Raw genomic sequence first — 27008 nt, forward strand, 5'->3', positions numbered from 1 at the left:
TAACCGTGCCAATTGCACTGGGCAGGGTAATATTTAATTTTCTTTACTTACATAAACTAGAGATGCGTAAAGCTGCATGTTAGTGGCCTGTAAAAATGCACGTTATATCGCGTAAGTGTAACCGTTTTCTGTTTCTTGCCATTCCATTAAGTATATATTCCAAAACATTTTTTTTTTTTTCTTGTGAACTTCTTTCTCTGCAGTTCATGAATAAACCACAACGCATACCAGACTTCAGAAAAGAAAAAGGAAAACCACAGAAGGCAAAATGAAAGAACGGCATACAGCTCTGCACTATTAAAAAGCAATATTAATTTCGAGTCGAGCAAAATTACTACGATTACATACCCTAAAGAAACAAAAACCAGAGCTGATCTTTTATTCTAGAACACCACTTTCAATATATCTTTGTTTTTAGGCTAATTCAGGCCAAGGACTAAAAAGCAGGCGTAACCACAATCCTGTACAACTTGCTGAATTAACCATCCCCTGGTGAGGACTCCCAAAGCCTATTCAAAGAGGGGTTGTTGGTTTAATGTACTATTGATGTATATAAAAACTGTAATGACATTGTTACCTTTCTGGAAAAAAAAAAAATAATCGGCGAAATAGTTGTCTTAATTACGCACGCGGTAAAGATAAAGCTGCCACACCGATAGCAGCTTAGTGTAACACCTCCTCCTGGCAGGAAAACAACATTCATTATATCTCAGCTGAAAGTGTATTAATAAAACATGAGAGCTGGTTCCACAGAAGACACAAGATTTGCCTATATGGATAGCAGTGGAGGAGTTTAATGGCTTGTGGTGAGGGAAAAGACCTGGGTGATTTCAGTGCAAATTACCTGAGGTGCAAACGCAACTGGAAGCACCCAGCAGGAATCAGGACCTGGGCGTGCAGTTAAAACATCCCAAATGTGCTTCTGGTTCCCCATGAATTGTGGCAACGCAGGTTACCTGATGTTTTGACACCTCACTTTAAAATACCTGAGGAAAATACCCTTTTGTTTTTGTCCTTTTCTTGCCTGCCGCTGTGGCAAAGCTTGGTCCTTACCTCCCCCTGACATTTTAGACATGTTCGGGCAGTGTCCAGACGTGTCCAGGCGTGTCCAGATATTTCTCCATCTTATTTCCTCGTGTGATTTTCGCTTGAGAGTTGCTAATTGTCAGCCACTAGCTGAGCCCAGAGCCAGAAAGGGTAATTTTCCATAAAGCGAATATTTTACTTCAAAAAAATAGGAATTGTTACAAAGAGAGTGAGGGGGTGGGGAAAAAAAAAAAAAAAAAGCTGAGGAAGCAGATCCACCTAGTCCCTCTGAGGTTCTTATTCAACTCCAAATATTTAATCCATAATAAATAAACACATCCTCGAGTCTTGGCAGGGGAAAAATTAAGTTTCTCCTCTTGCTGATGCTGAGGGATCTGTGGATGCGCGCTGGGCACAACCATGTCTGTCGGGACACGGAGCTGAGGTCTGATATTTGTGGGGCTGAGAGAAAAGACCCTAAATAATAATTAAGAATGAGTTTTGGGACACATTCCTCTCCCTATCATTTGTTACAGTTTACCTTTAGCGAGTCCCTGCTCAACAGGGTGGCTTTTGTGAATCTTTTTCCTTGAGCTTATTTCTCCCATGGCAATGCGTAGCGGGGCTGAAGCACTTCAGCCGGAGCCTACCATAGAGAAAACATCCAGAAATGACCTTAAAATCTCCCTCGTGACCCTCACAGTGCTTTGCTTTCCATGTTGTGGGTCGCATAGCTGGCGAACCCCCTCGGGCTCTCCTCTCTCCCAGGATTCTTGCTTCCACTGCTTTGTTTCGCACGCAGGACCCGAGGAATTTCCAGAAAATCCCTGGGCCCTCTGGAGAGCAACATCCTGCCCTCAAAGCCATGCGGCTCCCCACACGATGCCCTCCATCTTGGCAAGGGGTCCCCTCTGTTTAATGAGCTGCATTAATTAACCAGCATCGTCAACAAGCTGCCGTGAGTACTCCCCGCTCCGTTTCTCAGGTACTTTTGGCTTCCAAAAGTGTTATGAAAATTGGCCACGCAGCCAAGGCAAACAAACACCACCCCCGATATTATTTTACATGCGTGTCAAAAGAAATAACTTGCCGCAGGCAGAGCGGGCTGGAGGAATTTTACAAGGCTGCGTCTGATCCTCCCTCTCCTCCCCTCCCTCAGACAGTTGAAGAGATGTTTGTGCGATGAAAGGGGTAAGGGAGCAGAGGACAGCTGCTGAGGAATTAATGCAATGTTCGAGCCTTATCGTGCGATAATGGGTTTAGCTGACTGCTTGCCAGCCTTCGGAGCTGGTGTGAGTTGCTTTATGCCAAAGGCAGGGATTCCTCGATTGTCCCAACCTCGGGAGGCTGCTCCTAAATCCTTTAAAAACCCCAACTTTTTTTTTTTTTTTAAAAAAAAAAGGTAATTCATCATCCCCGTCAGACAAAAGCCCACGGGGTTGTTTTAGCTGGCGTTCAGCCTTCACGGCGTGTGACACAGGAGGCTCTTCGAGGTGTCTCCTGACTGGCAGCACCCGTGGGTTTAGGAGACCCGAGGCGAGGCTTGAAGCAAAGCCGAGCCCTCCGAAGCCCAGCTGATGTCTCCCGGCCAGGACCACTGGTAAACAGGACGTGAAAAATGAGCCTCAACTTTCACACGTTTGGCTGGTAGCTTATCCCTCGGGTATCTCTCGCAAAGGGTGTTTGATTCATTTCTGATGGGAAAACAGCGCCCTGAGCTTGAAACTGTTGTTTTTCCTTCTTCCCACCCTTCCCCAGCATACGCTCTCATGAAGCTGGAACTTGCAATGGCTGTGTTAATATGGCCCATGTCCCTTGATGCTTTTGTTTTATTTTTCTGCCTAAAAGCATTGAGATATATTTCTAATTTCTGCTTATCAGATAAAAGCCGTCGACTTGTGCCAAGCCAACCAAAGATTTTTTTTTTGGTCTGGACTCAGACAAGTCACAAGAAGGTCTCACGGACAGCAGGATGTATGAGTTTGTGAGGGGGACCCAGACGGGCACTTTTTGAGCTTGAATTTTCAGCTCCAAATAGCTTTGGGCGGCTCCTGCGGCTACACAGCACAACCCGGCCCTTTGCCCTGCCTCGTCCCCAAAAATTCACCTGTTTGGGGCCAGTTGGCTCGTGTCACCCCAGAGCAGTGTCAGTGGTCCTAAGCAAACACGGCAGGGCACTTGTGGGTCTCTGTGCCTAAACCTGGAGCAGGAGCAGGAGCTACACCTCCCCAAACCACCCCCATATGGAAAATAAATGGCTGATGGGTCAGGTCCCAAGGTACTTTGGCAAAAGACGAGGTCCTAAGATGTGTTATTGCTGCTGCTGCTGCTTGTGAGGTCTCCTGGAGGTTGCCTTGAAGAATGAGACTTATTTTCCGGGTTTGCACAGCTAAAATTGGTACTAACAGCTGCAGAATTATCCTGCCTTTTGAATTTATGTGCTCTATAATTATCTGCACAATAAAACTGTGAGGCATTAAACTCCAGTGCAATTTGCACTTGATGGGGAATTTACTTGTCTGGCCTTCAAGAACAGCGGCTGCTGGACGACGTTTGAGAGCTGCAGGACTTGGTCAGTTCAGCTACTTCTTCCCTTGCAAGGGAGAGACCAGAAGCCGTCCTTTTTGGAGTTATTTTCTCTTTCTGTTTCTCTCCTCTTGGGCAATGAGCTGCGATTAGTCAGTATTCCTTCCGAGCTCTCACATTAAACCATGACGAAGATGTTTATGAGGTTTCCATCTCTGCGCTGGGCTGTTTGTGCTTTGGTCTCTCTCTATTTTTGCCAAACTGAAAGGCGGATACGTTTTCATCGCGTTAGGTTTGCGAAGAAGAACCAAAAACCTGGAACCAAAGCCTGCAATGAGGCAAAGCCTGAAAAACCAAAGCCTGAGGTTGGTTAAGGCTGAGATGATTTCCAAGTGACCTCATTCGCTTTAGCTTTACCCTGGCCAGTATCACTGCCCTTTTACACCAGTGAATCCACAAAAAAGACTGGATCAGGGAGCTGTGCTCATTTTCTCCCCGTACAGGCTCCTGCAGTGTGCTGGAGATAGCTCCCAACCGAAGCCTCACCTGAGGGATATTTCTATTCCCTAGTGCTTTCTCATAACAAAATGACCTTTCGGGGGTTTAACTTATTTATAGGTGATGCCAGTTCGGCGCAGAATAAATGTCATGTTTTATCTGGTCACAACACAGATGCTGAGCCTATATCTCTAGACACTAAACCAGGGCTTTTAGTTAACAGACCGTTTATCCTGACTCACACCTCCTTCTTGTCTTGCAGCCTTTTAGCTCCAGCTGAATTGAAAGCACGCAGGTGTTACTGGGCACGTCTGTTTTGATCGCCGAGGTGGGACCTGAAACCTCTGCAGCCTTCCAGGAGGTCTTGCTTTTGCTCTTTGTTCTGCTAAGGCCTGTTACAACTGCACGGCGTGACTTATCTCATCTCTCCCCTTGCCTAATCGGGGCCGTACCTCACCAGCGTTTGCAATATTCCGGGTCCCAGCATAGGCAGGAGTTGAAATTGTTCAGCCCTGTGTCATGAGGACGGCACGTGGGAAAGCAGCAGTGTTTTCTGTGTTTTTTTGGAGAATCCTGGGGAGCAACTCAAGGAATCCACCTCAGCTAATGACTTCTCTAGCCATGACTCAGTGCTAGCGGAGGTCTGTGAGCAGTCACAAAAATAGACCGGGTTGTCCCCACTACATTCATCATTTTTTTTTACATTCCCCTGAAAACATGAGTAACGCTCACCTGGGTGATGGAAAAGCGAGCTGGATTGGCACCGGTTGGCAATGGGATGGAAAATTAGTATGTAAAGAACCTGGTGATTAAGATAATAAAAACAATGTTAAGAGTCTTAGGTGAAGCCAACTTTTATAGCCCTCGAGCTTTTAATTGTGAAATTCTTGGCTCCCAGTTTGTTTCTGAAATAGAAATCTATTTAAATGACTTAAGCAATCCAGGTTTCAAGAATAACCTGGAGCACGCTGTTGTTGTAGTTGTGACTGAGAAACTGCAACGAATCGGGCGCCTATTTTTTATTCTAATTGCTTGAATTTCCAAACTCAGCCAAACAACTGCAGACCCTGAAGTGTTTCACGTTAAAGCCATTTTAAACACAGAGGAAAAAAAAATGAAATGCATTTCCAAAGTCCAGAGTTGTTTGGAATGGAAACTAAAATCCTCAGCAAAATACTGAGGGTTTATTTTTTATTTTTTATTTTTTTTAAGGTTCCTTTAATCAAGACTCCACTAAAAGGTGGGTGGAAAATGCCAAACTCACAAATTCTGTTATTTGCTCAGAAAAATTGGGTTATTATTTTTCCCTTTCCCTAGAACTGACTGTCACCTCAGTCGTGAATTTTCATTTAACATTTTATTTGGGGGAATCCCTCTACCTAAAATACAGCGTGGAGACCACATGCTGCTGTTCTTGAGCTCTAGCTTCACTTTGCAGTGATGATGATTTAAAATCTATTTGTTCTCCAAAGGGATTCTTCTCTTCCTCTCCTTTCATCTGCTCGTTGTATATGCCCAGGGTTACTCAGTCTGTCTAGCCAATTTGGTGGGAAACCCCACAAAAAAAAAAAAGGGCAGTGTTCTGCTGGATAAACTGGGCACATTGACTCACGCCACAGTTACTAAACTTCATTTCAGCCTGCGGAGGCTGGCAGATAATGGTCAGAGCCTTTCACATAGTGTTTTCTTGCCCGGGGTAAGTCACACTCCCGTCCTCGCTTTTGACCCCTACAAAGCCAGCTGCATTTCCCAGTTCCCAAATCCCAAATAGGATTTGGGCAATCCTATCAGTTCAGCAGCTTGTCCCTTGGTTTGTAAAAGGAGTCTGGCAGCTAAATTCCTAAAGTAAGTACCTCAAAGACCCAGGACTGCACTGGTAGGACCAAAAGTTTTGTCCCCTTGATTTTTTTCTTCTATAATAAAATTGAGAGGAGAGAAATTCCTAGCGATGAGAGCAATGGGGGTATTTTAACGAGCTCCCTGGGGAAGCACTGTTGCTGTGCAAAATGTTGAGAACAGACCAGCAGAAACGGTTTTGAGGAGCTTCGATTTTATCCCATCAAGTAATCAGCTTTATTTCTGCAAAAATGGCCACCCCCAATCTCAATCAGACAACAACTGGCCTGAATGGCTTGCTCTGAATTTGATCGAGCCATTTTCTTCCAGCTGGCAGAAGTTTCATATATTTTCCTCTCTCTCTCCCTTTCTCCTGTTAGTGGTTTTGGTCAGGCCAGAAGCGAGTGATACAGAATCTGCCAGAAAAAAATGTTTCCACAATTGATATTTTCACAAATGCCTCTCAAAACCTGCCGGTCAGCACCCTTGGAGACACAAATCCGCTCTTAAACTCTACAACAGGTACGGAGCAGACACCAGCTCTCATCATCTATCTATCCGCCAAAAACCAAAGACCTGCTGGACTCTTCCTCTTCGGAGAGGGGCACACATGTTTTGTAGGGGATATCAGCTTTCTGTCATCCCCTCTGGCTTCTTTTTAAGTCTTATTTCCCAGAAATGAGCAATGCTGCTGTACTGCTTCCCTTTCGCTCCCTTCCTCCCAGCCTGCCCTGCTTGCTGCTAGCCAAGAGCTCCCCTAAACCACTTCTTCTTCCAGGCCTGTGTCTTGTTGTTGACTGCAAAACTCAAGCAGAAGCTTTCCTGGGGTTTGAGCAGCTAGAAGGTCTCGCCACCACGTGGATGTGCTCATAGCAAATTCCACAAAATCTTGGAGATGGGCGACGCGTTCACACACCTGAAGCTGTGTTTGGCCCAGCCCTCTGAGCTCTGGGTGAATTCTGCACTTGAAGCCAGCCCCGGGAAACCTTTCATCTGTTCCCACCTCTGCTTTCAATGCCTACATAACAAAAAAAAATCAGAGCTGATGCTAGCAGACCTCTGCCGACGGTGCTGTTAACACCAGGAAGAAAGCAGAGCTACGCAGGTGATCCGTGACCACTTCCAGCTCATTTGCTTGAACCTCACAAAAACTTCCAAAAGGACTTCAGGCGTTGCTGGGATGGATATCCTGGCCCCCATCCCACTGGTGGTTTGCGTCATTCACCCTTTTACAAATGAAAAATGCTGCTCAGCTGCAGAGATTCCCATTCTTTTCAGAACACCCTCCGACAGTTTCTGCGCGTTGCAGTCATCGCCTTTACTTTCTCCCTAATGACCTGCGAGTATCTCTTGTCTCATGGAATTGAGTGTTGTTTGCTTGTTCACAGTTTCCTTTCCTTCCGTTTTCCACCAAAGAAAGTTTGCTTAAGTGCTTTTTTTTTTTTTTTTTTTTTTTTTTTTTTTTTTTTGTGAGCTCTTTCAAGATCCCCAGAAGGATGATACAGGAAACAGTGAGTTTCCTTTCTATACAAACTTCTAGGGTGTTCCCATAATAGCCTGAGATTTATCTGCCCTCCACAGCCTGCGATTGGACCAAAAAATTAATGAACTGTCAAGGGATCAGGCAAAACACTATTAACATATCAGAGAGAGGAGAGCGTGCAATAAAAAAGAATCCTCCACTTACACAGCACCTTTCATCCCAAGGCATGATACTCATGTTGCCAAACACTTCCCTTTCTCTCCTTGTGTTTCCAATTACTTTACAAGTTGGCCACGCTTTAACCATTGAGCCTGAAATTTTCCATAATTGCTCTCTGCCTCAAGTTGATTTAATTTATTTATTTATTTATTTTTAATTTTGGAGAGGAGTGAAGGGGGAAAATTTACGCACACAAACCAAACCAAACCAAACCAAAAAAAAAAAAAAGAAAAACAACCCTCCCTGAAAGGCGGGGTTATTTTTCACTGGGATTAAAAGCTAAAGCAGCAGTTTTATGAATGTTTAAGCTTTCTTCCTCTTTATTTTGAAGGGCACTTTTGCGCCGCAGGAGGCTGGAACAGAAAGGAGACGCTTGGCACAGAAGCCGCGCCGGGGATCAGAGCCTGTCGCCGTCTCCGTGAAAATGCATCTGGACTCATCCAAATCCCAAACCACAGACCAACCTCTATTTACATCTATCGGAGGCGTTGCCTACACCTATTTTATTTTTTTTTTCTGCCTGCTTGCTGCAGCGCACGTAGCCCCCCAACAGCAGCCCCCCGGGAGCAGAACATCTGGGCAGGAGCGAGCTTCTCGTCTTTCACCATTTCACCCGGGGTGACCTGGCGCCGTGGGTGAGAGCTGGGAGGATTGTGGCACTGCGAGGGAGGGCAGGGCCCGCGTTGAAAGCCGACAAGGTAGAAGAGTGAGTCACGAAGAGGCAAAGACCAAACGCTAAAGAAACAATTACTTACATATTTAAACAAGGAAAAAAAAAAAAGAAAAAATCGCTTCTGGAAGGCACATTCGCCTGATGGCTGACACTCCCTAGGAAAGCGCTGTGTTATTCCACAAGTCTCCCATGAGGTGAAGAAACCTTGCCAGCGAGAATTGCAACGGGGTTGGATAATTGCTTAACTCCATGCAGGCTGAGAGCAGAGCAAGAACCTTTGCTGTCCCTGCCCCACTTCCTCATTTTTGGGGGGCTGCGCAGCGCTTGGGACACTGTGGCTTGCATTGGCCAGAGCGATCAGGGCAGCAGGCAGGAAAAAAAAAATAAAAAAAAAGCTTCTTAGCAACAGCTTCCCAGCATCTGCTATTTCCAAGCCCATTCATAAAAGCAGTTAGCTGAGGCTGGCCGCTCGGCGGGCTCGTTTCTGCAAGGAGAGGGAAGCTCTTGACTCGCTCGGTGCCCGCAGATTGCCTCCACTCGTCGAGCAATAAAGCAAATGGCTTGCAGCCACTTCAGGCTCCAGCGCTCCCGTTGGTATTCTCCGGTTACGGAGATCAAGGGATGCGGAGAGGATGCTGATAACAGCTTCGCCTCCCCTCTCAGAGGGTTTTTCTCTGGCTGCAGAGACTGAGTTTGGGGAGCAGGTGCCGTGGTGGCATGGCTTGGGTGCTTCGGCAGCACACCGATGCTCCTGCATCGCAGGTGTTGCATCAGGCAGGGTTTTGGTGCCTTTATTTTATCCATAACTCACAGCTACCCCAAAATCAGGTGCTCAGTCTGCTACAGCCAGGAACGGCAGGTCCATATGCACAACTGCGTGGCCACAGGCAGGAGCTCTTACCCAAAATTGTTTGGGTAACGTCACTTAGCGCTGCAACAGCTTCTATTAATTTTCCAAAACAGTTTGGGTGTGATTCACCTTTTTTAAAATCAAGAAACAACATTTTTCTTTCCAAAATCATGTCTTTCACCGAGAAAAGTCTGTCTTTACTGACAGCACGCTGCATTTTATTCAAGCAAAAAAAAATATCCCATGCAACCTTTCCTTAAAATAGTCTGGGAGGAAAAGTGAAGAGGTTCTGCTGCAAAACCTCCCACTGCAGAGCAGGAACCCGAGGAGGATGGCTGATGTACGTGGGAAGCGGGTTTGGAAACAGGAGCGGGCTGGAGCTCTGACACGTTTGGCTCGCAGGAGGGAAGGTTGAAAGGGATTTGATCCATCCCCAGGACAACCTGCGGCAGCAGCAGGTGCCAGAATTTAGCAGGCTGCCTAAATTATCGGACCGAGAGCTGCATGAGTCATTTTCTGGAGGCAGAAACACGAGATGTTCCTGCTGGAAATGAAGATCAGGGGTTAATTAGCTATAGGGAGGGAGCCACCCCAGGAATTCCTACATGACAGCTTGGGGGAGTTGACAATGGGGATTTTAGGTGTCTAAGGAAGCTGCTCACTGTGCTGTTGTGGAGATACATCCAATTTTGCTGCTTGCAGAGGGATGCTGAAGCTCCTGCCCCAAATATCACAGAATCCCAGGCGCAGAGGAGGCGCAGAGGCTTTGAGGGGCTGAGCGAAGGAGTTTTGATGAAGTTTTTAACTTCCTAAAGGAGCAGAGAGGCGCATGATGCTGCCTCTCCGCTGACGGTACCGGCTCCTGTAGCAGCTCTCTGCATCTGCTTGGTGATGAGCCCAGCTGAACGAAGACAATTTGGAGGCAAAAAAAATTGAAAATATCTCGGTCCAAAGCTGGAGCCGATTCCTTTTGAACATGGAGAGCCTGAGCTTGGTGTATATCGAGCCCTGTCCCTGGGCAGTTTAATCTCAGCAGCCAGAAACCCCTATGGATTTGTGCTTCCATATGGAACTGTTTGATAACCACGTTGCCATGGCTACGTTTGAGCCTTGCAAGAAATGTGTAATTTCACACATTTACATCAAAAGGGACTCCAGGACATGCAGCTCCATGCAGCGGAGCGAGCTGGTCTCTCTCCATAAACACTTCCCTTTTTTAACACCGCATTATTGTACTCGTTGGGGTTTTTTGGGGGGTGTGAGGACTATGGGGCAGGTGTGACAACCTGGAGGTGATATTCCTGAGTGCCCTGAGGTCTTGTCTACACTAAGGCTTCCCCAGCGCTGGAGAAGACCCTGCCAAGACCCTGAGACCCTGCTGGGGTCTCAGCTGCCCTCAGGTGCCTTCTCCAAGGTTCAGTCCTCAGTTTCCTCTGCCTGATGGCTCCTTGTCCCACAGACAGCCCCCCCTATCCCACAGGCAGCCCCCCCTATCCCACAGGCAGCTCCTGTCGTGGTTTTCACCTTCCTTCTCTGCCTCCATCCAGAGCAATGAACACACAAGGGTTATTTAGTGAGGGGCAGGCAGCAGGGTAGCAGAGAAAAGGCTGCACCCATGGGAGGTAGATGGCAGAGATGCACCCACCGAGCATCAGATCTCAAGAGGATTTTGCTTCCAGACTCCAACACAGTTTTTCCTGACCTGATTTAAACAGATTTTTCAGGAACTCAAAACTTTGACAGTTCTGCCTTCCTTTTTTTTTTTTTTTTTTTTTTTTTTTTTTTTTATTTCCCCTGTAGCAATGATGGCAGCTGAAGGGTTGTCAGCACCAAGGCACCGCTGCAGCTGGGCTCCTCCTCGCTCAGAAGCAGCAAGGTGCTGGAAAGCCTCTAGGACGAACAGAATTGGGCAAAACAAGCATTTCAGCTCGCTCTTTGGGATTGCCGTTGGGTTGAGAGGAAATCAGACCCGAGACAAGTGCCTGAAATTGCAAATTTCTGTGCGACGAACTGGACGAGTAAAATATCTTGTATATTAAAATGCATATGCATAAAAGCATAAGGTTTATTTATTTGTTTCCAGTTGTTTATACAACTGGAAAAGTTAAGCAAGCCTAATTATTGAGGTTATTGGTTTTAATGAGTCATCACCTTGCTGTTATTATTCCTGGTTTCTGTTGCCATAGGACAAGAAGCTGCAGCTGGGCTAAGCGGTGCTGCGCAATGACTCCTGGTGTTTGCCGTTCCAGGATTGAGACATAGGGGAACGGATGGGCTCAGGCAAAGGGGATCACGGGGCAATAACGTAATCTGTGTCAGTGTGGTGGGTGCGGATGTTAGGGAGCAAAGGCAGGCTTCTGCCAGGAGATGGAAGGGCTATTTGGGGTTATTTGTGGAAGACAAAAAGGAGAAGTTAGGAGAAACGTCTATTTTAGGGTAGAAAAGTTCAGTTGGAAGGGACTTACAAAGATCAAGTCCAACTCTCTGGCCACTTTAGGGCTAACCAGGAGTTAAAGGACATTATTGGGGGCATTGTCCAAATGCTTCTTAACACTGAAGCCATGGGGCATCAATCACCTCATAGGAAGGATCCTGGATGGGTAAGAGCGAAGCACTATCAGGTCCCATGGAAGGTATTTGGGTAACAGAGGAAGGAGGAGATACACAAGAGATTTACTTGCAGGGCTGGAGAAGCTGGGCTGGAGAAAATTCACAAGGTTTAAAACCAGCCGAAATGCATGGACCATGGAATGAGAGGTGGGAAGTGGAGCTGGCATCCAGGAGCTGCGTTGGCGTGGCAGATAACACATCGTATTGTTCGCTGTGTTATGAGAAAGTTTAGGGAGAAGGCTTAGGAGGAAGGGGATATCCAAGGCTGTTTTAGCCAGGCTGACCTTTAAATATTAATTAGGCACCCATGAGAAGATGAAGGAGAGGCTAAGATGGTATGGAGGGCAGAAGGAATCAGAAGGTTTGGTTAGGAATAGAAAGATGCTCTTAGCAGCAGGGAGAGGTGGCTGAGTTTGCTCGTGTGGATGAGTGATCCCTGGGAAGAGAATCAAATACACGGGCCTGTGCGACCCCATCAGAAGCTAGAGGAGGGAATAAAGGAAACATGAAAGAGAAATAAAGAGGGAGGAGGAGAACAGGGCTGAGTGAGTCACAGAAGCTGTGGGAAGACAAAATTTCAGCAGCTAAGCAGGCCTGAATCCACGGTGCTTGCGCTGAACGGGCCTTTCCTTATGGAGAACCAAGCAGCAGGAGGACCTGGGGTCTCCCCAGCTGACGGTGTGTTTGTGTGTGTCACCGTGTGTGCTAGCTCTGGCCACCCCCCAGCCTGCAGGACAATGCTAACCCACAGCATTTCATTGCCTGGTTTTCACTGATCGGTTGTGTAGAAGCAACGCAAGCCAAGTTCCCGCTCTCTCGGCTGGTGCAGAGGGCGCTGGGTTTGCTGCAGCAAGTTGATCTTTTGCAGCTGACCCTGTATTTTCATCTCTCTCTCCAGGACTGTAAAGAAAAATCTTTTTTTTGAGACAGACAGCTGGCCTCAAAAATGAAAGGCAGGGTCTGCTAGAAAAATGGGATCTTGCACTCATTTTCTTTCCCTCTCAAAGGTGCATCTACTGAAAATGCCATGAAAACGAGCACACCAAAGGCAGGCACGGCCACGAGCTGCCCCGTGAATGTGAAAGCTGTCATCGAGCCGTTGTTTCCTCCAGCACAGTCCCTCCCGTCAGCCCAGCAAGAAGCGTGGCCAAATCTCCCTCGTTGCGCTCTGCCAACCCCTGTGCCTCAGTGTCTAAAGCCTGGGAGCCGAGGGAAACCTCGGAGCAAAGGATAAAGCTTGCCTCTCCTTTTCACAGCTGCCAAAATGCTGCCTTTCCTGCTCATTTATCCAGTTCCAAACACTTCCCAAAGCTTGAATGCTGGACTCCACCAAGGCATGGCGAGAGACAACTATGGACTTGGCCGCGGATGACCTTCGCTTCATTCCCTTTTGCATCTATGCCTCCTAGGAATTAACTATCCCAGCCAAAAGCAGTACAAGGACCGAGGAGAAGGAAGGAGACGGTGAGCCGCAGCTCAATCCTGTCCTTGGATGTCTCCTCAGCCGGCCAGAAATGAGCTTTGTGCCCAAATGAACCCGAGAGGCGCCGTGGCCGGGTGCCCCGTGCGTGAGGCACCTCACATCCAAGCAGGACGTGGTGGCCTCTTCCCAAAGAGCCACAACACGCTCCGGCCATGCTCCAGGGACCCCGGGGACAGCGGCAGGGCTGCTGCCAAGGCGCCGAGCTCCCCTTGGGATGACTGGAGGATGACAAAAACCACAGGCTGTGAATGCCGTCTGGAGCGGATGACCTGGATGTGTCTGCCCGGCCTTCTCACAAAGAGCCAACGTGGCCCTGGGCTTCCTCAGCCTTTGTGCTGCCGAGTCCTGGCACAACGTGTGGAGAGCCACAACTCCTGCTCGCCCGAAAAAGAGCCCAATGTTCTCCTCAGGCCCACGAACCCGCCCGCACCATGGACGTGGCAAAATGGCTGCCAAGGCCCTCAGCGCCGCCATGGCTGCCAAAGCTTCCCGAGGGCAGGCGGCTCTGCAGCTCAAAGCCACTTTCTGAAGGGGAAAAGTCAGAGATTTGGGATGTTTACGTGAGAAATGAGGAGAATATTACTGGTTCATGATGGTTCTTCGCTCCTCAAGCCACTTAGATTTCGGACTAAGTGCCCCCCCTGTGCAGCACTGCTCATTTATTTATTTATTTATTTATTTATTTATTTAGATTGCCAAATCAAATTTAACCTGTATTCTTCTTAGTGTGTTTATAGTTCTTTTCTCTGTGCATGCGGTAATTGTGATCTTAAACTCCCCCTCCTCCCCACTGAAGCACACTGAATCCTCTGGCAGGATCCTCTGCATCCTCTACATGGCCCCCGGCCCACAAACTAGCTCAGCCTCTTCTCCGAACTGGTATTTATTAGCTCTATGTTCATTAACCTCTTCTCCAAACAGGTATTTATTAGCTCCATGTTCATTAACCTCTTCTCCTAACAGGTATTCATTAACTCCATGTTCATTAACACAGGACTCAAATGCAGGAGTCCCCGGCCAACAATGCGGTTGTGATCCCAGCCAGAAGCTTCTCCTGTGCCTAATGATTACCTAATCATGTCAAATACCCCAAAATAGACCTAAAAGAACAGATAAAGGATGTGTAACAAGCTGCTCAGTCTGCTCCAGCATCACATGGGGACAGGGATCAGTTCGCCTTTGCATCACTACAGGGTTTACTTCTCTCCCTCATAAAACTGCACCATGAAGCAGAGGTTTCCCTAGGCATTTCTGTGGTGTGTTACGTTAGAAATAAAAAGAAAATATACAATTTCTGTTCATTTTTTTTGTTTGTTTGGGGCTCCAAATTTATTTATTTGTTTATTTGGGAAATGTTAAAGGCCAAAAATTCATCACGGCCGAGCAAACTGAAGATCAAATTTGGATAAGAGAACTGGGGAAAGCAAATTTTGTATATCCCATGCCTTTTGATTTGGGGGAGGGTTGGGGTTTTACAATTAATGGACTTTTCAAAATGATCTAATTTGGTCAATAAAGAACTAGAATACTGGTTTTGTTTGTTTGTTTTTACTGAGTGAGACAACATGGGAAATTTTCACTAGATTCTCTTGAACAAATACAATTTTTTCTCCTGGTTTTCAAATCAGGTCAATGTGCAGGGTACCAGGAGGTAGACAGGCAGGGCAGACAGTGCTTCTTTGGCCTCTCTCTGCCTCCTGCTTGCAGAAATGAGGGACCTGATGGGATTTCAAGCTTGGATCAATGAGAAGTGTCTGCCAAGGAGCAGAGCTGCTCCCCTAGAAATAACCCTGCAGCTCTCCCATGTGGGATGGGAGAGTCTGACCATTTCATTCCCTTAGTTAGGAATAAATATTCCATGTCCATCATTCATAGCTAATCATGAAGTGCAGTGATCCATCATACATGATTTGATAGATAATTGGGATCCTATGTTTGGGGTCAACCCAGCTGGGGCAAACTATCCTCTTCTACCCATTAAGGCATGTCCTGGCTCGTCTTTGCATCCTGTGGGCAAGTGGAAGCTGTGTGGCCCAGTTCACGTGGCCAAAGTTGATAAATGAGGTCAAATAAGGCCTTAAAAACTCCCCTTTTTCAAAGTAGCTCAAACTCAGAGTAAGCACAGGCTACCCTGGGACAATTGAGGAGTATGTGGGACTTTGGTTATACCCGCAACCCTAAATACATTGTTCTTGTTCACTCCGTAGCTCTTTGACAACCAAGAATTTAGCTAATTAAGCAAAATATCCCAGACACTAATAGCCAATGCCAGTGTTGAAGGAGTCTGAGTATCAATAAGGTTTCTGCAGTGCATGTGAACCTGGAAGAGTCAACGTGCCCGTCCCATGAGGGCTGTTCCCGTGACGAGAAGAGGAAGGATGATACCTTAATAGACCCGCATGTACGTGCCAAAATGAAAGCCCGAGGCTTTTGTGGAAAGCTGTGATCTTGTCTCGGCTTGCCTTGATGGGCAACCTCATCTAGGTGGCCCTGCTTGAGCAGGGAGGGGTTGGAGCAGGTGGGCCCAGAGGTCCCTTCCCACCTCAACCGCTCTGGGATCTTGTGACTTCAGCAGGACTCCGCACATCAAGTAGGGGCAGGGAAACCTGGCTGGATTTCGGTCCCCGAGTGCCCTGAGGACACATCGCTCAGGGTGTCTCAGCCAGGACGGAGACACCAGGTGATGCATGAGAGCCCTCCCAGCCCTTACACAATGAGAAAAGAAAACAACCTGGCACGAGGTGGTAACTGCTGCCGTGTGGCGTTCAAGGAAAACCTCTTTGTGTGGGATGTACTGGAAAAATTGCTCAAGAACGGGGCATTCTCATAAAGAAAAACACGATCTGGCTGCTGTTCAGGTCAGTGTTTTCGTGCATGCGTGCAGCTGCTAGCAAGGTGTTTGTTGTGTGTGTGTGTTCAAATTCCTATTGCTTTGGGATGCTGGAAATGTTTGTCCCTTGGGGGGCTGGACCCATCTCAGAGCAGCTTGTGGATGACTTTAGGGCAGGCAGAGGCACTCTGTGGGTATCAATCCAGGAAAGCTGCTCATCCAGAAGGAGTTTGTTTTTGGTGCTTGGTCACTTTCGGCACCCGCTGTGGGAAGGTGGGTGGACGGCAGGGCTAAAATGTGACGCCCAGTTCCACGGCAGGATATGCGTGGGTTGCCAAGCCCTGCCAAGCGAAGCCGTGGCTGTGCTTCAGAGGTGGATGAAGATTTTCCTGGTCATCCAGATCATGAATCACAGAGTCCCAGAGTGGTTGGGGTGGGAAGGGACCTTGATGGCCATCTGTGCCAGCCCCTGCTCCAGCAGGGCCACCTGCAGCAGGGTGCCCAGGACAACATCCTGGTGGCTTTTGAAGGTCTCCAAGGAGAAGACCCCACAACCTCTCTGGCTGAAGACACCAGGAAGGTGTCCTGCAAGTCAGAGAGCTGCAGCCCTTCCCTCGTGTGCCAATGTTGCTGTCCTTCCTCCCTCCCTGCAGCCTTTCTGACAACGACAGCGTTGTTCTGAGCTCAGCTCCTGTAATCTTCAGGAGGAGAAACGTCGGGGCCATCACTACCAGCGCACGCGGCACTCAACCCCTATGGTTTCACAGGGCGAGGTTTAATGGGGACATTTTAAGACGCCTGCGCAGCACAGAGGACCCTTTGTCCTCGGCTGTGTTAAATAAAAAAATACAGACCGTAAATTTAGTGCGAAAACAAACGATGTAGTGAAAGGCAATGAAGTAGCAATCCAGGACGTTTCCCTAACTTTCATCCCCAAAACAGGGAACAGAGATGTGAACCAGGGAAGGCAGGAGGAGGTGGGACCTGTGCCCAGAGCATGTAATGACCACACAGCATCGATCCCTCCATCAGGGGAATCAATCCTAATCCATCAGGAGCAGCAACGGGCCCCCGACACCAGCTTTTCAGAAACAAGCTCTGGTTTGAGCTACGAAATTCCTGCTTACAAGGCTGTAAGCACCAGAAATAACCATCATGATAAAGCCCGGCAGCTTTCTCCTGCTAAAAGCACGGCCCTGCATCGCACCCAGCATCACAGCCACAGCAAAACCATCGTGTTCGAGCGGCTGCAGAGTCAGCTGGGGGGGACGGGGAGCATTTCTCACCTCCTCCCCCAAAAGCGCAGACAGGCACCCACGCACAAGAAGCTCCCCAGCCCCTGAGCTTTTTCCTCCAGCAGCAGTTTTGCTTGCACAAGCAGCGTTTCTGCAAAGGCCTGGCATCCAGCCGCCGGTCCAAAGAGCTGCTCTCGGTTGTGCCCATCCCCGTGGTGTCTGGGCTTTGCAAAACGGGCCTTATCTTAAAAAAACCCATATTTATTTATTTATTTATTTATTCCCCTAGGATGAAATCAAATCAATCGGTGCTCCCCTGTCACGAGATGATTGTGCCCGCTCTGGTAATTCTGCATCTTTAACCGGCCTCCCAGGCTGCAGCATTTAACCACCAGCAAACATCCTCACCCCCAATTAACCCCCCTGCACCAAGAGCTGCAGCGGCAGCCACGGCATTGCTCTTCTCCTTCCCAGTCCTTTACCGAGGGGACGTTTCCTGCGGCAGTTGGCTCTGCAACAGCCTTTATTTTTAGGCTGGGAGTCGCTGCGCTATCTTTGCTCTCCGATGCCACCTTTAAGCTCCCGCGCTGCCTTCAGCAGCACCCGGCGGATGCAGCGAGCCCACGGCATGCCCTTTTTCCCCCTCGGTCACCCGGCCGAGAGCTGCATCCCCCCCTTGGAGCCACGCATGCAAACTTCCACCGGGGCACTCACATGGGCTGCAGCGCGGATCCCTTTGGACGGCTTAGCTGCGGATCATTTTGAACCCCGGAGCTGCCCGCATGCATCCAGAAGCCGACATGTCAACGCCACGGTGGTGTCGGGAGGAGACGCACCGAACGAAGCAGACCCAAAAAAGCAGCCCACGCGTCCCTGTAAATGCTTCCCTGCTGCACGGGCAGGCAGCCGGTGCCTTCTGCTGCTGCTTCTGGCTTTCTGCAGCCCTGCTGGATTCAGTGCCGCTAGCTAGTGGTTCTGTGTCGACGTTTAAAATAGCATCAGGAGCGGTCCCCGTTGATTTCTCTGCCTGCACGCAGCACGTTTAAAGCATTTTCTTGCTCCCTGGGAGGTGGTGGGGGGGAAGCCTGCAGACGTTTTCTCGCCCAGCTAGCGGCAAATCCCGACCCCAGCTAATCTGAAAGCAGAGGATGCTGGCGGTGCGTGGAGCTGCTGTGCTGCCTTACCCTTCATCTCTCTGCAGAAGGCCAGGTGAAGAAGCCGAGCTCTCGCTCCAGCAGGAAACCACGAGGAGCCTGGCAGCAGCCACTGCAGAGCCTGCTCGCAAGTTCGCTCCCTCTCTCACAGCCCGTGCAGCTTGCCAGGTAGAGCCCGGCTGAGCACACGCCGTGCTCTTCCCCGGCTGAATGAGATCAGCGCATATTCAGGAAAGAGAAAAAAATCAAAAAAAGAAATAAAAAAATAAAAAATCCTCCTAATGTATGCAATGTTTTATGACCCAGAGGTAAAGCATTAGTCTACAAGTTCCTCTGCTTTAGGACCCTGGATTTTCTGGGGTGGATTTCACAATGAGGGTAGAAGTTTCCCTATTAATAAAACATGGGAAGGGTGTCCCTCGTCCCTTACAAGCAGCGGAGATGCTTTTACAACCTGCACGCTGATGGTTTTGGCTCAAGCCCCTTCCTTGGTGTTATGGGCACCACAGGGCTGGAGCAGGGGCTGAACCTCTTGGTGTCAGGAAGTCAAATGGGGCCGCCGACAGCTGGGGTGGCTGTCCTTGCGCTGGGGGATCCTGTAATCATCAGGAGGACCAAGGCAGACCTTAGCTGATGGTTGGGAACCTGCAGGAGATTTTCTTTTATCCTCACCTGGGTGAAAAGCAGGTGCATTGGGGGAGAAAGGTAAATGATTCACTCAGGATCAGGCCCTGAGTCTTGTGGGGTTGGGAACCAGGCAGAGCCAGCGGGACCCTGCAGGCACCTGGCTGCTTGTGGGGTGCCCACACCTCGGTGAACCTGAATCCTGTCCCCCCTGAGAGGACAGAAAATGTGGGAGAAAAGCCCAGTGAAGGTCAGGCTTTGAAAGAAACCTGGGCTAGGGACAAGGTCTTATGGGCCCTGTGACCCTTTGAGGTCCCAGTGGGGACCCATGGGGACAAAAAGGTGGCTCTGCCTTCAATCCAGGAGGCACGCTCGCCTGCAAGACTGAACCTAACCTACCTCAGCTAGGCGCTCGTCTTAATTAGTCGACCCACGTTAAGTGCTGTGAAGATTTCAGGCCCTGCTTAATCGTTAGGGAATTCAATCAGCGTGGGCTGCTTGAGGCGGAGCGGGTGACTCAGCTGGGCTCTGGCAAGTGTGGGGTGTGGAAGGAGGGAAAGAGGGAGGGAGAGCTCTTTCCAAGGCTGGGTGACAGCACCAACAGCACCCAGTATCAGGAGTAATGGAACCAGCAGGAACAGGGAGGTGATCGTCCCCCTGTGCTCTGTTCTGCTGAGGCCGCACCTCGAGTTCTGGGTTCAGCTTTGGGCCCCTCACTACAAAAAGGACATTGAGGCCCTGGAGCGTGTCCAGAGAAGGGCGATGAAGCTGGGGAAGGCCCTGGAGCACAAGTCCTGTGAGGAACTGGGGGTGTTCAGTCTAAAAAGGAGGCTCAGGGCAGACCTCATTGCTCTCTGCCTGAAAGGAAGGTGTGGGGAGCTGGGGGTCGGCCTCTTCTCACAGGTAACCACTGACAGGACCAGGAATGGCCTCAAGTTGTGCCAGGGGAGGTTCAGGTTGGAAATGAGGAGACATTTCTGCTCAGCAAGAGCAGTCAGGCACTGGGACGGGTTGCCCAGGGAGGTGGTGGAGTCACCGTCCATGGGGGTGTCCGAGGAAAGGTTGGGCCTGGTGCTTAGGGACATGGTTTAGTGGTGACATTGGTGGCAGGGGGACAGTTGGATCAGATGATCTTGGAGCTCTTTTCCAACCTTAATGATCCTATTCTATGATTCTATAAAATCCTGATAGGAAGAGCTTAAAAGGCCACCAGGAACTCCACTGGGCTCTTCAGGCTTGTTATGGCCAAACCACTGAGGGAGATCTGGGTTTGGGGCAGAGCCAAAATGCTTTAGGGGATGTGTGGCTGGGTCAGGTCAAACCAGGAGGACTGACATACCATGGACTGGCCTGTCCAACCCATGGGACCTGGTCCCGTGTCACAGCTTGGACGAGCCACCACCCTACTGACAAGGGACCCACTTGTGTCCTCCAGATGAGTTCTTTGCAGTGATACAAACTGAGAGGCCCAGGGACATCGCTGTGGTGGAGTCCACCCACCATCCCAAGACATCTCTCCTCCTGCCACCACACGCCATGTCCCATCACTCTCAGACACAGGGTCTGATTTTTGGGTGGTCCTGTGCGGACCCAGGAGTCGCACTCAATGATCCTTGTGGGTCCCTGCTGATATTCTGATAAACTTCTAACTAAGTTTTTCTCCATCTTTTTGGGAATAGGTTAGTCTCCTGAAAGTGAAACTTGCTGACATGAAGACTTCACACCCAGGTTAACCCCACTGTGGAGGTGACTTCCAGCCATCTCCCACCACGGTTAGGGAATGCCCCAAGAGCGAGGGGAGATGGGGGCTCCTTGGCCCTGTGCCCCATCCACGGACACCTTCCCAGGGCTTTCCATCAGCCTGGATCTGGGAAGGACTGGTGTGTGCCTGGCTGGAAAAAAAACCCTCTGAGCTCTGCCTGGGGGAACGATCCCACTTTAGGAACTGAGGAGCGGGCTGGAGGACACACAGCCAAATCTGAGCCTCAGGAAGAGCCAGCAGAGATGTGTCCCCATCCTACTCACCCTTACCAGTGGTGTGAGCATCCCCCGTGGGCTCCTGCACCACTAATCCTACTCTTTCCTCCTGGAGCAGATCTGTAAGAAAAAAAAACAGCCCGGATGAGGTGCCTGACTCTCAGCTGAGACCTTCCCAGGTTTTGGAGAAGTCGGAGTCGCCAGCAGGCAGCCCAGTGGCCCAGCACCAGCTGCGGGGCTTGGCGCCTGCTCGCAAGGCACCCCCTGACCTCAGCCGTCGCCCACGTCCTTGCAGCCGGCTTTAATCCCTTTTTAATTAAACGCGGAGGGGTGTGATGGTATCAGGAGGGTGGGAGGGGGGTGGCCCGGGGTGTTTTGGGCTCGGTGTGTGTGCCAGCCAGCTGGCTTTGATACGAGCCTGTCAGATCTCACACGCTAGCTTTCCCCCTATCGTTCCTCTCCAGGTAGCCCTGGTGTTGCGTGGCTCAGCCCCGCGGCTTGCCCATCGCTTTGGGATCCTTCCATGTCCCACCTGGCACCGAACCCCAGGGAGAAGGTTTAGCTTAAAGCAGAACACGGCATGAGATAACCAGGGCAGCGAGGGCACGGCCACAGGGAAGGAAATTGGGGTTAGGGCTGCATCTGGGGTCTCACCAAAGGCTGGCAGTGCCAGGGTCATCTGAGAAACCTCGTGGCTCCGTTACCTGGAGATCTGGGGGCTCTGCTTACAAAATCCCAGAGCTACAGAGTGGTTGGGGTGGGAAGGGACCTGTGGATCCACCTGGTCCAGCCCCTGCTCAAGCAGGGCCACCTCCATTCGGTCTTAGGGAAGCCAATGTTTAATCCTAATCGCCCCAGAGATTTTCCTCCTACCATGGCAACCCTGGCCGGGCACCTTGGTGTGTTGCAAAAAGGTTTTTCTTCTTCCAAGCAGATAGACTGCCCCACGTGGCTACACTGCTGAGCCTGGGGAATGGCCTTGAATGGCACGAAGCATTTTGCTCCTCTGCAGGTGCCTGAGCCCTGGCACAGGCTGCCCAGAGGGGTTGTGAAGTCTCCTCCTTGGACACCTTCAAAAGCCACCAGGACGTGGTTCTGGCCACTCTGCTGGAGGTGGCCGATGCAGATTTTTGCATTTATTTTTATTTTATTTTTGCAGATTTTTGGCGTTGGGCTCTGTGTGGTTGCAGAGCTAATTCAGAGCTAACCTGCCTCCCTTTCCTGGGGACAAATCCATTGCAAAGTGATGGCAGCAAAGAGAGAGAGAAGCAGGGCCAGTGCAGGGGCACATAAAATGGGATTTCTGCCTTTATTCCTCAAATAACAATTCAGCAGACTCCTGCTCTCACAGAGGTGCAGGAGGGACCAGCTTGGTCCCACTTGCTCTGTCCAGCGCTTCCTACCAGCCCCATGTAGCGTGTGGCCACAAAGCAGGAGGGACAGGGGGACACAGACCCAGTAGGAAAGCAAGGGGTGAGAAAGAAGAAGGTTTTTTTGAGAGCCCTGATGTTTTCCATGAGAAGGTTCCTGCCGTGCTGGGCGGAGAAGCTCTGCTCTGGGACCTTGGTCTGCAAGGGCCACCAGAGGGGAGGAGGCAAAGGCAAGCAGAGGGATCCTGGCAGGGCTTGAAAACATCATCAGAGAGAATGACATTTGCTCAGCAAGAAGGAAGAGCTGGCAGGGGACCTTTCCCCTCTCCTCGCATCTGTCCAGCGCTGAGCAAACATCAACTAATCTTCCTGACACCTCGGTAAGACAGGGAAGCGTTACGGGGCCGGCACGATAAGTGCGGTGGAAACCACAGCTGCAGTGACGCACGCTGCACAAAACCACCTCGCAGGCAAACCCTCGGCCTCCAAATCTGCCAGTACAGCCCCTCAGGAGCCGGGCTGAGATGCGTTTCCCACAGCAGGTCGGGGGCAGACCTCAGGGCAGCCCAGGCGTCCTGTCCCACAGCCTCCTGCTCTCGCTTCTGGGCTGCGAGGGGCTCTATCAGCCAGGGTAATAACATCTCAGTGGAGCCTGGCGGCGTGAGAAGGTGATTAAAAGCTGAACTAAGCTCCTGCTTTGGAATATTATTTTTTTTTAAATCGTGTTTTCTTAGTGATTTGAAAGCACCCTTTCATCTCCAGGCTGGCTGGAGCTATCTGTTGTTCATCCTTCCTAGGTTTGCTCCCAAAGAGTTTTGATCATGGGGCAAAAAATGAGGCCCTGGCACAGGCTGCCCAGAGAAGCTGTGGATGCCCCATCCCTGGAGGTGCTCAAGGCCAGGCTGGATGGGGCTTTGGGCAAGCTGGGCTGGTGGGAGGTGTCCCTGCCCATGGCAGAGGGCTGAAATTAGGTGGTCTTCAAGGTCCCTTCCAACCCAAGCCATTCTGTGATTCTCTGATTCTACACGGGAGGCAATTTATCAGGCAGAGAAGAGTGGACGTACGAATCAAAACGGAGAGGGGGATGTTAGTTCACATCAGCAAATACTTAAAGCTTTGCTGTCAAAGATGCAACAGCTTTTTTTTTTTTTTTTTTTTTTTTTTTTTTTTTTTTTTTTTTGCTGCTCTTGCAGGGAGATTCTTGGCAAGTAACAAGAAGTATCTGTAGGCTCGTTCTCAGATGAGATTTCCAAAGACGTGGTACAGGGAGGGGGAGCAGAACTGTCAGGGTCTTCTGAGACGGCTTTGATTCAACCATTGCTGAATTTACGGGCAGTTTTTGTTCTCTTACAGGTCCCTTGCAAAGCCAGCAGGTTGAGGGAAGTGATGATCCTCCTCTACGTGGAGCACCGTGGTCAGTTTTGGGTCCCCCAATAAAGGAGGGAGCAAGAAACTAGTCGAAGTCCACTGGAGAGCACAAGACATATGGGAAGAGGCTGAGGTAGATGAGGCAGATGGGTTTGATGATTTTTTTTGTCCCCTGGAGGAGCTGCCAGTGACGAGTCTCTCCACCCTTTCCTATGTCAGTGAGTCACCAGGATTTACTCACTGCTTTGTCTCCCAGCCCAGCACGCCGATCTGGAATCTTTCTGCCTTGCTCCCCTAGGTGCCATCAGCACGTGCCATTTGTGTAGCCCTTCCCTTGCCATTACTCTAAATCTGGTGAATTACTCCAATTTGGTGAATTACTCCAAATCCACCAAATATGGTCTTGATCTAACCCTGGTGACCCTTCTAGGAGCAGGAGCTGGAGCTGGGGATGGCCAGACCTAACTTATTCAGTAGGGAAGAGAAGGAAAGAAGGAGATCTTTGTTACGACAAGGAGGGCAGAGGGAAGAGAAGGGGAAACAGTGACTCCAGTGTCCTTCATTAACCTTGCTGATAGACTTCGACTCATCATCAGCTGATTTATGTGGCACTGCTTAGTGCTGGCTGCAGGATGAACCAAGCACTTTCAATTTTCAGGAATCAAAAGGTGATGGCTAGCACACATACCCTGCCTCCTTCCTCCTCCTCCTTTCTCCTTTGGAGAATTTCAGGGCCCAACATGGAGACAGATTCGTATCCTATTTTTTTTTTTTTTTGCCAGCACTGGAGGCACAGGAGGACGTGCAGCTTGCCCAGCTCTTCGGTGACTCACTGGCAGAAGCCAGACTCCTGTCTGCCAGCCGTCTTCATCTCCATCTCCTCTGATAGTCCTCTGCCAGACCACGGATGTGTGGCTCCCTCCAGGTCCCTTCACTGGGCACAACCTCCAGGGTCTCTGAGAAGGCTGAGCCCTGGCTGCTGGTGGGCTGAGATAGTCCCCAGATGGGAACATCCTCCATCCATTTCCAAAACCCGATGTGTGTTTGAGGGTGAGCGTCCCCCAGCTTTTTTACACACTGCTCCTCTGTATTATGGAAGGGACAGAGGGACTGCGACCCCGTGACACTTTGCTTGAGCCCTTAGACCCCAAACACCTCGCTGTATTTGCCCACCCGTTTTCACAGCATGCGCAGGACAACCTCTCCTTGTGCTTCTGCGAGCCGCAGGGTTGTTGCTGATGGGGTGAAAACTGTTGGGCAGGAGGGGAGGAACAGACAGGCATGGTGACTGCATAAGGGGATTTCCTAGCCACATAGGAAACCTGGCTGAAAAAGAACCCAACCAAAAAAAAAAAAAACAAAAACCCAAAAACCTCTTTTTTTTCAATCAGCTTCCTCAAAGAGCTTGGGGATCTGGTAGCTGGTCAGGAAGGAGCCTGCCCCAGCTGAGCCTCACGGCTTTCCTCAGCCACCCTCCCAGCTGAGTCTTGGGTTGGCAGCGATGATTTATCCCCCACCTGCCTCAGAAAGTTTTCTTAATCACCCAGCTGCTGAATAACCCTCTTGTCTGAATTCCCCTGAAGGCCCCCCAAAGAGCCTCTGCTTATCTAACGCTCATTTGACCGGATAATTTGATGGCAGTTTTCAAGTGCTCTGGAAGTGACCTGCTCCAAGGCACTTCAGCTTTTCAGTCCCCTTGGCATTGACAGCAACATCAGCAGTTTTCCTTGATTTTTTTTTTTCCTTCTGCCTGCTGCAGGCTCTGACGTTTCTACCCTCCCAGCACGATGCTCACCCTGCTGAGCCTCAGAAGGATGCAGAGGTGCCCGTTTCCCACCGAAACTCAATCGCAGGGGATCGTTTGCAAAGACTAATTGGTCTTCAGAGCCTCATTACCTTTTTAACTCCCATCCTAGAGTATTTGGAAGTGGCTTCCTAGAGCAGGTTTGTCCTCTGAGTATGCTATGAGTGGCTGCTCCTCATCCTTTCTCTTCTTTGAGCTCTGCTCTTTAACCCCGCTGCTGTTTTCTGCTTGCTCTTTCCAACTCACTGTCCTCCTCACAGGGTGTTTTTCCTGAAAATACAAACTTCAAACGCTGAAATGACTGAGTCTCCTTCCCAGAAATTTTCACGCTCCGATCCAGAAAGACCTAAAGCATGTCACAGGTAATAGCTAAGGGTGTTGGTTTCAGTTTGCTGGAGATACAAAGCTAATGACCTTTTGCTTTCTCTTACATGATTTTTCCGCTTTGCTCATTCAAGCCCTTGAATCCTTCACTTTTTTCAGCCAGCTCAGATGAAGGGCTGAAGATCTTAGAAATCAAAACTCCTGCCACTTTTGCAAATACCACTTGCTGGATGGAGAAAAGGTCTCTTTCCATGCCTCCACTAATGGAAATACAGTGCTATGATTGCAGTATGTATTACCCCAGAGGAGAAGTCTCCAAAAACCTCCAAAACCATCCTTTAAAAACCTTCAGTCTCTAAAAAAATAGGCTTCATAGTTCTACTTCTCCAAGGACAGCTTGTCCACTGCAGGGAATGATTTGAAATGTTCACCAGATCCTCTGCCAAAGCTTCCTGGCCTTGTAGTTCCCTGCTCTGGAAACTCTGGATAGGATTAACACCTACAGCACCACGACTGTGCCAGTGTAGGAGGATGGTTTCATATCTGGAAGAGGGTGGACCACAGCAGTACCCTCCTTGGTTTGTGTCTCCTTGATGCTTGTATCAACTCAGAGGAGCGCTGCCAAAAAACGTCCCTTCTGTGCTGTTGGCTTGCCAGGGCTGAGCAGGAAAAATATTGTTTCCTGCAATTTCGCTCGCAGCAGTCAGGAAGGGCTCTCCTGCCGAGAGAAGGCACTTCAGTGAATTACGTCCCTCGCTCGGCTGCGTGTGGTAAATCCAGTCCTGGAGTGCAGGCTGGGAGAAGAACTGGTGGAGAACAGCCCTGTGGAGAAGGACTTGGGGGTTTTGGTGGACAAAAGGCCAGGCTGGATGGGGCCTTGGCCAACCTGATCTAGTGGAAGGTGTCCCTGCTCATGGTAGGGGGTTGGAGTAAAATGATCTTTGAGGTCCCTTCCAACCCAAGCCATTGTATGATTCTCTGAGTCCTTTTGTCCTTTATTTTCCCCATCCAGGTGCACCACGATGAGGCAGTAAGAGCTGAGATATGAAGCCCATCCCAAACCAAGATGGACATCCTTGGGGTTCCTGCAAAATTTGGCCTTATCTTCCCCATGGACA

The 27008-nt window shown here is 49.6% G+C and overlaps 1 protein-coding gene and 1 long non-coding RNA gene across 2 annotated transcripts in view; one reads left to right on the top strand and one right to left on the bottom strand.

The window, feature by feature from the left end:
• The window catches only part of SLC45A4 (solute carrier family 45 member 4), a 69819-nt gene extending 51413 nt beyond the window's left edge, over positions 1 to 18406 (bottom strand). Inside the window, exon 1 of the mRNA XM_068672741.1 lies at positions 17984 to 18406. The gene's annotated coding sequence lies outside the window, so the exon portion shown is untranslated. The remainder of the gene's footprint in view (positions 1 to 17983) is intronic.
• Positions 18407 to 23749: 5343 nt separating this feature from the next.
• On the top strand, positions 23750 to 26714 carry LOC137851535 (uncharacterized). The gene is made up of 2 exons (XR_011093269.1): positions 23750 to 25928; positions 26050 to 26714. It is a non-coding gene; the product is annotated as an uncharacterized lncRNA (long non-coding RNA).
• Positions 26715 to 27008: the final 294 nt, after the last annotated feature.

This window comes from Anas acuta, chromosome 2 (genome assembly GCF_963932015.1).
Source record: "Anas acuta chromosome 2, bAnaAcu1.1, whole genome shotgun sequence".
NCBI lineage: Eukaryota > Metazoa > Chordata > Aves > Anseriformes > Anatidae > Anas > Anas acuta.